We start from the raw sequence: 13,270 nt of genomic DNA on the forward strand, positions 1-13,270 counted from the left end.
CTAAACACAGTGTCTATTTTGTTCAAGGCCAGTATGCTAGGGCACATAGGGGTCACTGACACCAGAAGCCCCACAGTCGTAGTTGGTGAGATCATCTCCCACAGAGAAATAATGTAGGAATTCCCCCAGCTGGAGACCAACATGGGAAAGAAATGACCCACAAATGCGGTGTCAAATCAGGTTCAACCGCACAGCACGCGGCTGTCTAACAGCACAACACAAATCCACTTCAAGTGCTGGCTGACTCCTCAGGGGCCGGCTCCTCAGAAGTCCCTGGACGGGACAGGGCTGAGGGAGAGGCCTGGGGGCCCGTGACCTGCCCAGGGCGCCTGCGGGCCATCACCACACCCAGCTGCCGCTCGTCTACCGTCCGCGCACAGAGCCGGATGTGGTCGGTGCCGGAAGAGAAACGTGAGGAAGGCTGAACGGGGGCGGGGGCACGGTGGCAAGAATAGTGACAATTTGGGGCCACGCGTCAGCATTCGCTCACGGTGGAGGACCTCAAACACGCTTGCCCATCCCAGCACGGGGATCTGGGCGGCGCCTGGCCGGGAACACGGCCCAAAGGCACCCTCAGTGGGACCCGGGGTCCTGGCAGGATCCGTGTACCCCGGCCGGGACGTGCATCTGCGTAGTCCCTGATCCCAAGTCCGGCTTTGTGAGGCGCGCGGCAACCCTGAGCTCCTGTGGCCGCGGTCCCGGTACCCTCAGAATGCCCGTGGCCGTGGCTTACGCACGCTGGGAACTCTGCGGGCTGTCCCGTCTCTGGGGACTGTTTGGCCTCCCCCGGCCAGCGACCTCACCGCAAACCCTTCCGCGCCCTTCTCCTGGGGCGGACCGCCCCGCACCGCCGCCTCCGGGGCGGAGCTCGAGGGGGCCGGGCGCGGGGCGGGCCGAGCCCGGCGCGGGGCGGGGCCAGCAGGGGGCGCTGCGGCATGCGGAGCGGCCAGGCGGTGGGTGCGCGCAGCCCTCGCCTCCCCTCGCCCCCCTCGCTTTCCCTCCGCCCCCGGCTGAGCAGGCGGCCAGCGCTGGACCCGGCGCGCAGCGGCGGAGCCGGGGCCGGAGCCGGGCCGGGACTATGCACGGTGAGTGGGAGCGGGCCGGGACCGGGCTGGTTGCCGTTGCGGCCGAGCGGCGTGGAGGCGCGAGGCGGACAGGCGTCCTGGGGTCCGGGATTGAAAGCCCGAGGGGATCTTGGGGACGCTCCGAGGCCGGGACGATGGGGCAGAGTCTCCGGTGGGAGAGGTGTGCTGGGGCGGGCTTCCGAACCCCGGGTTTGAAGCCCGCGCCTGAGTTCCCTCCCTCCGTTCTAGCTCCCTCCCCAAACCCCAAAACCCCAGCCCCCCGACTTGCGCTTTCTTCCCTAGCCACCCAGCCCTCCGCTCCGCCGCCCCCTGTCCCCAAGCCTCAGCACCCTCCAACTCTGCAGACGATTCCGGCGCCCTCTCTTGCGCCCCTACCTCCCGGCGGGCGCCTCCCCCAACCCCGCTGCCTTGAGCTTCTCCTCCTCCAGCCCCGCGCCTCTCCTGCGCCGCCCTCCACCGCGTCCCCGCCCCTGCCACCCGCTCCCGCCGGGCGCCCGCACCCCTGCGCCTAATTCCACCCCGAACTCGGGCTCCCAAGATCTGGGACCCCGCGGCACTTCTGAACCTGCGGGTCTTCAGGTGAGAAGGCGGCGGCAACTTCGCGGCCTTTCTTGGGGGTGGGACTGGTTTCCCCCGCAGCTGCCTGCGCCGCGCGCCTGCGGGGGTGCGAACACCCAGCCCAGGGGCCAGTGCGTGCGCGGGCGGTCATGCCTGGGTGTTCGGGTTGGGACTGCGTGACTCAGACCCCACGGCTTTGCTTTTGCTAGTCTTTCGCGACGTTCTGAAGAAGCCAGCTTTGTCACACGTAGCAATGGAATTGGCTTAGAGCTGGTGGCTTTCTTTGTGGCAGCAGCCTGGTTTCAAGTTGTACCTGTGGATTAGCGGGGCCGAAGATGTGGAGCCATATTTTCCCGCTCCGCTGGGCGCTCAGCGAGGCTCTCACCGCCTGGGTGGCTAGTGCCTTCCTGGGAAGGCTAGTATGCTTCGTAAGCTTTCAAAAAGTAAAAATCAGGAAAGATGTGGAGTTAGATCCGCGCGAATGGGGGAAGCGTCGGGTGGATGGCCCCGGGGCCCCCAAGAGGGCTTCACAACTTGGGGACATTTGTTGGTATTTGCGGAGGGCCGCTGGCTGAACCCGAGAGTAAAGCAGACCGTGCCCAGCTCAGCCTTACAAACGTGACGTGACTGCCAACGGGGCTTGGCAGCAACTCCTCCTTAGAGGTGCTGGTACTCAGTCTGGACATCTGTGGGAAGAGAGTTGAAAGCAGATGGTTTGAAAAGCCTCATGTTCCCTCGAGAGAGGTGGAGATGTATCCGTTACAGCCTAGAAGCCAGTGCCTGGATCTGCCCCGTCCCTTCTCCTGGCTTTCATTAAGTCTTGGCTTAAATTAATTAATTGTCTATTTCAGAAAAAGGACACGTAGGGGAGACTTCTCTTTGAGGGATTAGCTGCTGGCCAGCCCATCCTCGCTCCTGCTTGGAGAGGATGCTTTGGGGCGCTGGGGACAGGATGGGCAGCTTGGCCATTGAAGCACAACCCTCTGAACTTTTGTGTAACTGTGGGATCAGTAATTTTTTTTTTCCCTGTTGATTGGCCCGAATGGTAATTAGTTCAATATTCTTTCAGCATTGAAGAATGAATTAATAAGTAATTAGCCCAAGGTCACACAGGGGCTCAGTGGGCTCCCTCTGAGTACTCACCGAATGCTGCAAGTGTCTGCTTAGTCCCCACCATACAGCTGGATGGTGAGTTGTTGGCGGTCAGATGCCCTGCCAGCCTTGAGGGCCTTCAGGGTGGATGCATCTCTGTCAGCACCCAGCCTGGCACCCTCTAAGTGAGAGGTCCTCAGTGTTTATCCAGGAAAGAAATGGATCCCCCTATTCAATCCAGTCTGAGTCCATAACTTATGTTTTCCATTGTGCTGCAGTTTTCAAAATATTATCCTTAAATTCATCAATTTCTTAAAGGTACATGTCACTGGAGGCAAACTCTTTTTTTTTTTTTTTTTTTTTTTTTTTTTTTTTTTAAGAGAAACTATTTTCATGTTTATTTGGAGCAGAGAGCTTAGTTTATGGGTCAGGCTCTGATAGCTGTGTCTCTGACCTCCGTGGGGACTCCAGAATTTCCATGAAGGAAATTGGTTGTCCTTACCATAGAACTGGGGTGATGAAGTGACGGGCACTCCGGGGAGGTAAGGCTTTTGGCTGAGGGAATGAGTCCTGCGTGGCTTAACCTATAGGGCCCTGAGCTGTGGCTGCAGCCCCCCCCCCACCCCCAGGAATCCCTCATCCCTTTCTGTTATGGGAAGAGGCACTCAGGTAGATGGAGTGCCATTGGCGGAGCCCTACTGGCTGCTTTAGATGCCACCATCTTCAGTCTGGTGGTTGCTGGCCACGCCAAATAACTTCCCCACGGAGAGCGGGCAGTGCGGCTTCTTACACATTTCTGGCAGTATGGTTTGCAGCTCTGCAGTGGGGGAGGGAAGCTGCTGTTTTATGAGGATGGTTGTCTGTTGGAGGTGGCTATGACCCCCTGATAAACCGAGCAAAGGCCGGCTTTTCTGCCCCTGTCAAAGGCTAGCGCTGGAGAATACAGGCAGAGGCTGAGGGAGCCGTCCCCTGGGCTGTCTTTTTCCAGGAATCTGGGAAGGGCTGGCATTCAGAATGTTACCTGGATGTGGGGATTCCCTGCACTGCCCACAGGTTCAGGGTTGTCATGGTCTTAACTTTCTTACACAGACTGTCTCTGTCTCTGGATCTGGCTCTTACCCAGAATTCCTGCAGCTGGTGAAAATCCGTTTTCTCGAAGAGGTTTAATTAATGCCTGCAGTTTGTGAATGAGACAGAGAAGGAGAGACTGGGAGGGGTGGTGGTGCCTGCTATCTCAAGGTGGGGAGGGAAAAGGAGGGGAGACTATCCAGGGTCCTGGAAAAACAGAAGGGGTAGACTTCAGCCCCAGGGTTTGCCCTGCATCAAGGCTTCTGATTGGTGGATAAGAACATGTGCCCACATTCTGGTACAGGGGTTACCATTAGGAGCAGAGTCACTGAGACAGGAAGCCTAGCTCCAACAGTAACCTGAAATATAGTTTGCTGGGCTCACTGTTCTGGTTTCTAGAAGGCCCTGAAGAACAGCTGAGAGCTGGGTTTAGCAAAGTGATAGAGTCTGGAACTTTTATAAGTTTTTGAGGGAGGGTTGTGCTCCTTTGGAAATGGCTTGAGTGATGTTGGTCTGGGATCTGGCCCTGGGGAGTCACCTCACACCTGAGATGCTGAGGGGAGAGCACTGGGGAATGGAAAAGGAGAAGCAGCTAGCAGAGTCTCTGCATCCACACTTAGTGGGTGAAGAAGAGGCAATAGCTACCTTCTGGTAGGATGGTGGGCCTTTTGACAGAAGCAGTCTTCCAAGGACGCTTCTTGAACCTGCTGGGCAGCCTGGCAGATGGGTTAGGGCCTGCTGAAGCCCCTTCACCTTACAGATCCTGCAGGCCAGCCACGAGGAGGCACCTGGGAACCAGGAGATGAATCGCAGAGTCTGCCCTGAGTTCGAAAGGCAGGAGGGTCAGGGTTCAACTTCTGGCCTGCTAGCCTCCACCCCTAGAACCAATAAGCTGCTCTGAATGTTCTTGGGCCTTGGTTGGACAAACCCCTGTTTTTTTGGAAAGGAACCGCTGCATCAGTAACGAAGGAAGGAATAGTCCTAGGTGTATGGAAGAAGATAAATGATTAAAAAGATAAAGTGATTGAAAAATGGACTTAGAGGGGCCTCGTGGAATAGCTCCTGCACCCAGGAGGCAGCCTTGACTGTGTGCTCTTGGGGGGGGGGGGTGTCATCCATGTACTCTCCCTCCCTTCTTCTCCCCCTCCCTCCTCTGTCCAATCCCTAGTCCCCCGTCTTATCCTTCCACACACCACACACAACAGTGAAGCTGCCTCTGTGCTGGTCCCGTGGGGTGGGAGAGAATTTGGGGAACTCAAACATCTGTAGGAACTTGAAAATTCTGTTTTCTATTTGCCCAGTCACTTCCCCAACGTACACATACATTCGTGTTTCCATATTATGGGCTAGCCTTTGTCATGCGCTTACCACATTGTGCCTCTGTGTATAACTGACTTCCTTAGAGAGAGCTGTAATCCACAGCATTGAAACCAGACCTTTAAAAAACAAACTAAGATGAAAATTATTGCACCTGGCTTGACACTCTCCCCTGCCTGCCCCTTCTTCTCTGCTCATTTGTGGTTAAAGTCATAATTTATACTGAATTTACAAATAGTTTGAATACTATCTGCCCTACCCCTCAATTAGAAGGAGACATGTGTCTTCCCAAATAACAAAACCACAGCTTACTTTCCTAGACCTACCTCATTCTTGGATGCAATACCCAACATTAGGCTTCAGAGATATGCCGTATCATTTTGAGCTTTTAAATTATAAAATGAAGCTCTTCTTTGCTAATTTTGTCAACTAATACAGAAGAATCTGAAGTTAGAATAGAACATTTACTGCCTTGTTAACTCCTATGCTTCTCAAGTGAAAGAAGCAGGTGGATTAAGGTGGAAGAATGTTATTATCGTAGAAATGTCTGGAGGCTCAAAAATAATAATGCAGGGACGTAGTCTCACGAAAAAATAAATTGGGTTTTGAACATTGTTACTGAAATGTGCAGAGATATAAATAGGAACATCCATAGAAGTATGTAGGCGAGTATAGAACGTTGGTGAGTATTGGGTGCCTGGGTGGCTCAGTGGGTTAAAGCCTCTGCCTTCCGCTCAGGTCATGATCCCAGGGTCCTGGGAATGAGCTTCACATCGGGCTCTCTGCTTGGCAGGGAGCCTGCTTCCCCCTCTCTCTGCCTGCCTCCCTGCCTACTTGTGATCTCTGTCTGTCAAATAAATAAATAAAATAAAAAAAGAATTTTGGTGAGTAGTAACTAACGAGTATAGAAATTTTAATCTTTCATTTTGTTGAAATATATTAATATGATTATACATTAGGCTTGTGCAGTACCTTACCATATAAATGGGCAACTGAGTCCATGATCTTGTTCATTCCTTCCAGCATGTTTGGGATCGTGGGAACAGGGGAACACTGGGGGGTTTCAAAGGCTTCTAGAACTCAGAACTCTTGAGCAGGGAAATACTGTGTAAATCTCAATATTCCTGCTACAGCTGCTTGATAACCAAATGTGGCTATGTAGTTATTTGAAAATTATAGGTAGTCTCTTGCTTAGAGGTAAAAGTAGGCCTTCTTTAAAATGTTCTGCAGGTCACAAAAACTATGATTAGCACCACCAGAAACCATCTGGAAGGATTTCTCAGGGTTTGTGAGTTTCAGAGGTTCTCTGCTGATGACTTTCTAATACTAGAGTACCTGAGTTTGTATATTCAGCAGAGTACAGTAGTGAAGAGTGTAGGCTCTGAAGCCAGGCTGGCTTTGAATCCTGGATCTGCCATTACTGGTCCTGTACACTTGGGCTAGTTACTTCACCTCTCTGTGCCTCATTTTCTTCATCTGTAAAATTGAGATGATGATGATAATGATGATGATGAAGAAAACTGAGATGCTGTTATTGTAAGGCTAAAGTGAAATACCATGATGAAGACTTCGAACGGTGCCCTAGCACATGGTGTGCTTTAAAAATGTTAGCTCTTGGAGCGCCTGAGTGGCTCAGTGGGTTAAAGCCTCTGCCTTCGGCTCACGTCATGATCCCAGGTCCTGGGATCGAGCACTGCTTCAGGCTCTCTGCTCAGCCGGAGGCCTGCTTCCTCCTCTCTCTCTGCCTGCCTCTCTGCCTATTTGTGATCTCTGTCTGTCAAATAAACAAATAAAATCTTTAAAAAAAAAAAAAAAAGTTAGCTATTACTACTATTCATTCATTCCTTTAAAATAGGGTTTTGGTTCCAACCAGCTGCACTGAGTTGATAGAGAGGAGAATGGATAAGACACATGTAGTCTCTGTCCCTCTGGAACAGAGGACACCATGCTTAAGTTCACAGTGAAGGACATGAAGGGTAGTTGAGATGTTTCCCAGGCATTCACCTGGCTCTTGGCCACCTATCGGTCATGAGAGCCTAGGGTGGGCCTGTAAAGGGTTGACCACAGCAGGAGGAAGAGCTGATGACCTTTAGCAGGTACACACTGGTGTGACTTGGCCTTGCCAGCTGTTTCGAGTAGGGGCTCGAAAGATCGGTCTGTGTCTGACACCCGCTGGTTGTTAATGTTTTCACCGTAACGCTTGGCCTCGAGTTGTTAGTGGGAAGTGTGATAAGAGACCATAAACTCAGTATTTGCACACCTGCTTTGCCAGCAGTGTTCCTAGACCCAGTGGACAGCGCACTGCCCTGGCCACTGCTTTGGACTGGTCTTTCAGCAGCCCTGGGAGCCTATAATACCATAAGGGACCCAGTTCTCAGTGAGGACTGGCACAGCTGCTCCCAAGGTTGAGTAGGGGATTTGCCAGAGGCAGAAGACCAGACTCCTGTGCTTCCTGTGTCTCCCCTAGCCAGAACCATCTGCATATGGAAGATCTCTGGGAAACTGTGTTGATAGGCTTGGATTTAATAACTGGCCCTGGAGAAGGGAGGTCCTTCCTTGCTCTGTGTGCCTTACAAAGAAACTCCACTGGAGGCCTGCCGTCCAGCCCCTGCCATCAGGGCCTAGCGAGGGACTCTAGCCATGGGCCGTGGATGAGAGAGCCTGGGATTGCTGCTGCCTTAGGGACACGAGCGCCTCTCTTCCCTGTTTAAGTGTGATTGGTATGCCCTTGGCTCTAGGCTGGAGCACTTCTGTTAATAAGTTGGCAGGCAGACTGGAAACGTGATAGCTCTCTTAATGAAGAGCCTGCTTATTTTTATTCATTTTTAAACTACTGGAATTTGAAGCAAATAAGGTTCTGCTGTATTTTTTTTTTTAAATACTTGCCCCATGCTTGGAAGATAAAGACATGGCAAATAATATCATTCCTTTTTTAAAAAACCATTTATTTGTATGTAGGTAGAACAAAGTTAAACAGAGTGCTCTAAGTTTTCAGATCATGGGTGCCTCTTGATTTCCCAGATCAAGTCATCTCGTCGCCAATTTGTCTGTCTCCATTGCAGTTCCTAATGGAAACGCAGACCTGGAAATCAAAGCTTGGACATTTCTGGTCGAAGGTCATGGCACGGACAGTTGATTTTGTTTTGGCTCTGTCTTCAAGGTGAAAAATTACTGTGTCTTTTTTGAGAAAGAAGGTGTATTTCTGGAGATGACTAACACCAGCAAGCAGGAAGATGTTGGCAAGGCTGCCTCGTTCTTGGTTCATCTCATTTACAGCTTCTCTAAGTTAGTGGCATATGATTTTTTATTTTCTCCTCTTGTGCATCTTGCTTTAATGAGTGCTGATTATCTTGGAACAGCTGCATTAATTGATGGTGTTTAACCACTCAACATACAGTAAGTAATTGCCGTTGGCTTGGCTGAGCCTAGCTCATTCTTTTTACTTCCCTTTGAGCTTGCGGAGTGTTTCCTCTGTGTGCTGAAGTCCAGAAAGGGAGTTGGGAACTCCTTGCCCCCATGCTCACACTCCCCTGGGGCACTGTGTGCCATGATAGCATCTGTGCCTGCTGCATGCGGATTGTCTGCTCATGGGCCTGTCTCCCTGGCTTGCCTAGGGGCTCCTGGAGGCCCAGTGGCCTCATCCAGCTTGTCTCTGACTCTTCACCACTTAGCACAAGGACTGGCAAGAAATATGCATAGGTAAAGACTGGGCAAATGAATGCCTGGTTGGTTGCAAAGCAGTCAGTTGGGCTTTTGACTACAAGTAACAAACAGAAAGCCCTACTTCAGTGGCTTAAGCAAATAATGATTTCTTTTTCTCCTGTAACAAGATGTCTGAAGGTAGGTGGTTGCTAGCATTAGTTTCAACAGCTGTTGTCTGTCTGGACCGATACTTCTGTTCTTTTCTTGGCCTTTCCTTTATGGTGGCAAGATGACTGCAGCAGGAAGGAGGCGCCAGCAGCATGGGTACCTTTTATCAGGAAAGCAGACATTTTCTTTTTTTTTTTTATTTTATTTTTTTTAAGATTTTTTCATTTATCTGAGGGAGAGAGAGAAGCAGGCTTCCCACAAGTAGAGACCCTGATGTGAGGCTCGATCCCAGGACCCTGGGATCATGACCTGAGCCGAAGGCAGACGCTTAGCCGACTGAGTTACCCAGGTGCCCCAGGAAAGCAGACGTTTTCCCCAAAACACCTAGCAGACCACTCCCAATTTAAAGGGCCATGGGAGTATCTGGCAGGGCACAATCCGGATAAGAAGAGTTATGTGGGCTCACTGCTAAACAGCTACCCAGATAGGCTTAATGACCCAAACAAGGCTTAATGACCCAAACAGGGCAGACATTTACTTTTCGCTCACACAAAATCCAAAAGGGCTGTTCCTAATTCTCCGAGAGGTGACGAAGGGACCCAGGATCTTAAGATGGCCATGCTTGCTTACATTAATCAAGAGAAAGGAGGATGGAAGATGGTGTGTGGGAGAATTTTATGGGCCAGGCTTGGAGGTGGTGAATTAATTCCACTGATTTTTCCATGGGGGTGGCGAGGTGGCGTATGCTTAGAAACATGGTCACATCTCCTGCAAGAGAGGCTGGGGAACTTAGTCCAGGGAGAGGCGTTAGGTTTCACGATTAGCTGGCAATCTCTGCCACACTGTCCCCCTCCCCACCCCTCTCCAAAATCAGAGCTCTCCTAGGAAGGAAGAGGGAATGAATATTGTGGGACAACTGGGGGTGTCTGTCTTACAAGGAAATACTGTGCTAAGAAGGCTCCAGCCAAAAATAGTCTTTTCTTTCTGGATCATCTGTCTTAAATCCCTGCTTCTGTTCCTACCTTTGGGAACTGGGCCACCAGGGCAGTAGCAGGTCCTCATTATCCCTCTTTCTTGACCCAGGGCATGTTCTTAGCAGCTTTATAGGAATGAGCCATAATTGATCCCCCTCAGCAGTTGAAGATTACCCCCAGAAGAAATGGCCCTCAACACCCCTAGGCCAGAGGAGCTCTGAGCCTCTGAGAGCCTCTGGCCTATGAGCCTTTCAAATGCCCCCACTCACCTAGCCTTCCAAAGTTTTTCTTCCTCTTCAGCCCCCACAAGAGCCCACTTCCGAAAGGGAGAAGAGGATGCGGAGAGAGAGACCTCTGCTTCCCACTCCAGTGATCTGAGATGTATTTTCCCAACCACTTCCTTCTCTTTTTATCACCATCAACATTAATGAATGATCTGTTAATCTAATGGGTTTTAGCATTCTTGTTTGGTTTATTGTAGGTTTCTGTGACAGGTGCCTCTCCTTCCACAGCTTCTTTCTTGATTCCCTTCTTTCCTCCCTCCCTTCCTTTCTTCCCACACAAACTTACTGCCTGCTGAGCACCTGCTGTTTACTCAGCTCTGTGTCCACCTAGCCTTGGAGTTAGATAGGCAGGGAAGTTGACAGGAGCCTATGTGTCAGTGAATACTATGAGAAGGCTCTGGTTGACCAACACAGTGGGGGGGGCTCACCTAGCATTGGGGTCAGGGAGAGCTTCCTGGAGGAGCTGGCTTTTGAGCTGAATTTAAGGATGAGCAGGAGATGGGATGCCTGGGGGACTCAGGTGGTTAGGTGTCTGCCTTCGACTCAGGTCATGGTCCCAGCGTCCTGGGATCAAGTCCCGCATCGGGCTCTCTGCTTAGCAGGGAGCCTGCTTCTCCCCTGCTTCTGCTCTCCGTCTCCCTCTCTCAGATAAATAAAAAAAATTTTTTTTTAAAGATTTTATTTATTTATTTGACAGAGAGAAATTACAAGTACACTGAGAGGCAGGCAGAGAGAGAGAGAGAGAGAAGGAAGCAGGCTCCCTGCTGAGCAGAGAGCCCGATGTGGGACTCGATCCCAGGACCCTGAGATCATGACCTGAGCCGAAGGCAGTGGCTTAACCCACTGAGCCACCCAGGCGCCCCAGATAAATAAAATTTTTTAAAAAACAAAACAAAAAGGATGAACAGGAATTAAGCAGGTCAAGAAGGTACCTGGGCAGAGAGAATGAAATGGGCACAGACACTGAGTTATGAGAGGGGGCATGTGGGGCTTCAGAGGGACCGGTGAGGAGGTTTAGTGTGCCACACTTGGGGTAAGGCAGTGTGATCATTTGCTTACTTAATACAGTAGTGAACAAAAGAGATAAGGTCCTACCCCCAGGGGAGCTTGGGATCTGGGCAGTAGGAAGGAATGAGGCTCTGGGGAAGGTGGGTAGGAATCTGAGGAGGGCCTGGCCGCCCAGGCCGTCCCAGCCTCTGCCCTGCCGGGTTTGCTGTTGGAGGTTGAGTCGGATATGGGCCCATTACTTGTACCATCCCCTCTTCTGCTTCGTCCCTCTGTTTCCAATTCCTGTCTGGTCCTTTGCCCGGGAATTACTCAGGCTATAGAGACTGGCGCAGATCACCAGCATGTAGTTGGTGGGGAAAGTTGAAATTGTCATTACATATCAAGATATGTGCCAGCTAGGTCTTTGATGAAGCCCTTTCTTAGAGCTCCGAGGATGAGGTTCTAAAAGTTGGTTTACAATTTTTGTCCTCTCCTTTCAACTCAGTCCAACACTTCTGGCCACCTGGCTCAGAATCTGGCCTGGTTGTGCCTGTTTCCAACCCCGAGGGCAGACTGAAACCCACCAAGTGAGGTTTGGCCTTACTGTGGGCTGGCCTGTTGGGAGGGGCCAGGTCATCTCTGTGGGCCCGTGACTGTAATGCAGTCCACAAGGGGTTTCCGTGCAGGCAAGGAAGATGTGAGCACTGCCTGGGGAGGGGCCCCACTCTCACGGTCAGCGGGTGTGCTCAGCTCCCTGAGGAGATGAGGGCTGTGCCAGGGTTGAGCAGAGCTGTCAGCTGCCTTCATAGAGACGAATGGCCCCAGGGTGCTTTCCTTTCTCTCTCCATACCCAGCCTCTTTGTTAGGTGGAATGGACAGTGCTGGGGGTGAGATGCAGAGACGAACCTTCATGCTCCTCAAAGTCCAGGGCTGAATGGACCCAGGGCTGAATGGATGGCACTTTGTCTCCTTGTCTCCGGGAAAGGAAATGTCAGTCCATAGAAGGAAACTCAGACCAGTACCTGGTGTTTACTGCATGCCTTCTTGGTGCTAAGGGCTGTAGGGAATGTGCATAATAACAAAATGGAAAAAGGAGGATCCTTACAACCTGTGATGTGATTTGTAATAAGAAATAGAGACGTGTTCATCCCTGTTTCTGACACAGAGCCCCGGAAACCTTTAGAATTTCCTAAAATTGGACCTAAGGTGTCTTTTGTTATGCTAACGAGGTGATGTTTTTGAAAGCCCCCAGGTAACCTAAGGGTCGGGCTGGTGGCCTGGAGAACCGTTGGAACTCTTAGTCCCCACCCCAGACCTTCCCAGACCGAGGGGGATTGGAGGTCAAATCAGTTGTCAGTGGCCAACGATTCAATCAGTCATGCCTATGTAATGAAGTCTCCATGAAAACACAAAAGGATGGGTTCCAAGAGTTTCCAGGGCCAACCGGCACCCTGGGAGAGGACATGAAAGCTAGGTGACCTTTCCCACGTGCATGTCTTGCCATGCACACCTCTCCCATCTGGCTATTCCTGATCTAGTGAGTCAAATGTTTCTCTGAGTCCCGCAGGCCACCCTAGCAAATTAATCAAACCCAAGGGGGGGTCGTTGGAACCTCCAGTCTGCCAGTTGGTCAGAAGCACAGGTGACAAGCTGGATTTTCAGTTGGCCTCTGAAGTGGTGGGGGCTGGGGGGATGGGGGGGGTCAGTTTTGTGGGACTGAGCCCTTAACCTGTGGAATCTGATGCTATCTCCAGCTAGGTGAGGTGGGATTGAGTTGATCTGGGACAGCCAGTCGCTGTCGGAGAACTGCTGGGTGGTGTGGGGCAAAAACCCATACACACTTTGGAATCAGATACAGAATCCCTAATACCCTAAATGCTTTCCATGGAGTACCTAATCCTTTCCACAACCCCCATGAAATAGGTAATTTTACATTCCACAAGAAAATAAGCTCCACGAGGGAAGAATTTTGGACTGATTTGGTCACTGCTGATCCCAAGCTTCAAGAACTGTGCTTGGCGTATAGCAGATGCTCAGGAAATGTTTGTTGAATGAACGATCGAATCACCAAATTCACAGGTGAGGAAACTGGCTC

General features: G+C 51.3%; 1 protein-coding gene across 15 annotated transcripts in view; it reads left to right on the forward strand.

Moving 5' to 3' along the window:
• Positions 1-897: 897 nt before the first annotated feature.
• PXYLP1 (2-phosphoxylose phosphatase 1) overlaps positions 898-13,270 on the forward strand; it is a 69,349-nt gene continuing 56,976 nt past the window's right edge. For 8 of the 15 annotated variants that reach the window (XM_082711945.1, XM_082711946.1, XM_082711943.1 and 5 more), the window contains exon 1: positions 926-1,085. The gene's annotated coding sequence lies outside the window, so the exon portion shown is untranslated. Of the gene's footprint in view, positions 1,086-1,341; positions 1,665-13,270 lie in introns of those variants that run through there. The other 7 variants (XM_082711949.1, XM_082711941.1, XM_082711935.1 and 4 more) reach the window with 5 other exon arrangements.

Source organism: Mustela nivalis (assembly GCF_964662115.1).
Source record: "Mustela nivalis genome assembly, chromosome: 1".
In the NCBI taxonomy this organism is placed as follows: Eukaryota; Metazoa; Chordata; class Mammalia; order Carnivora; family Mustelidae; genus Mustela; species Mustela nivalis.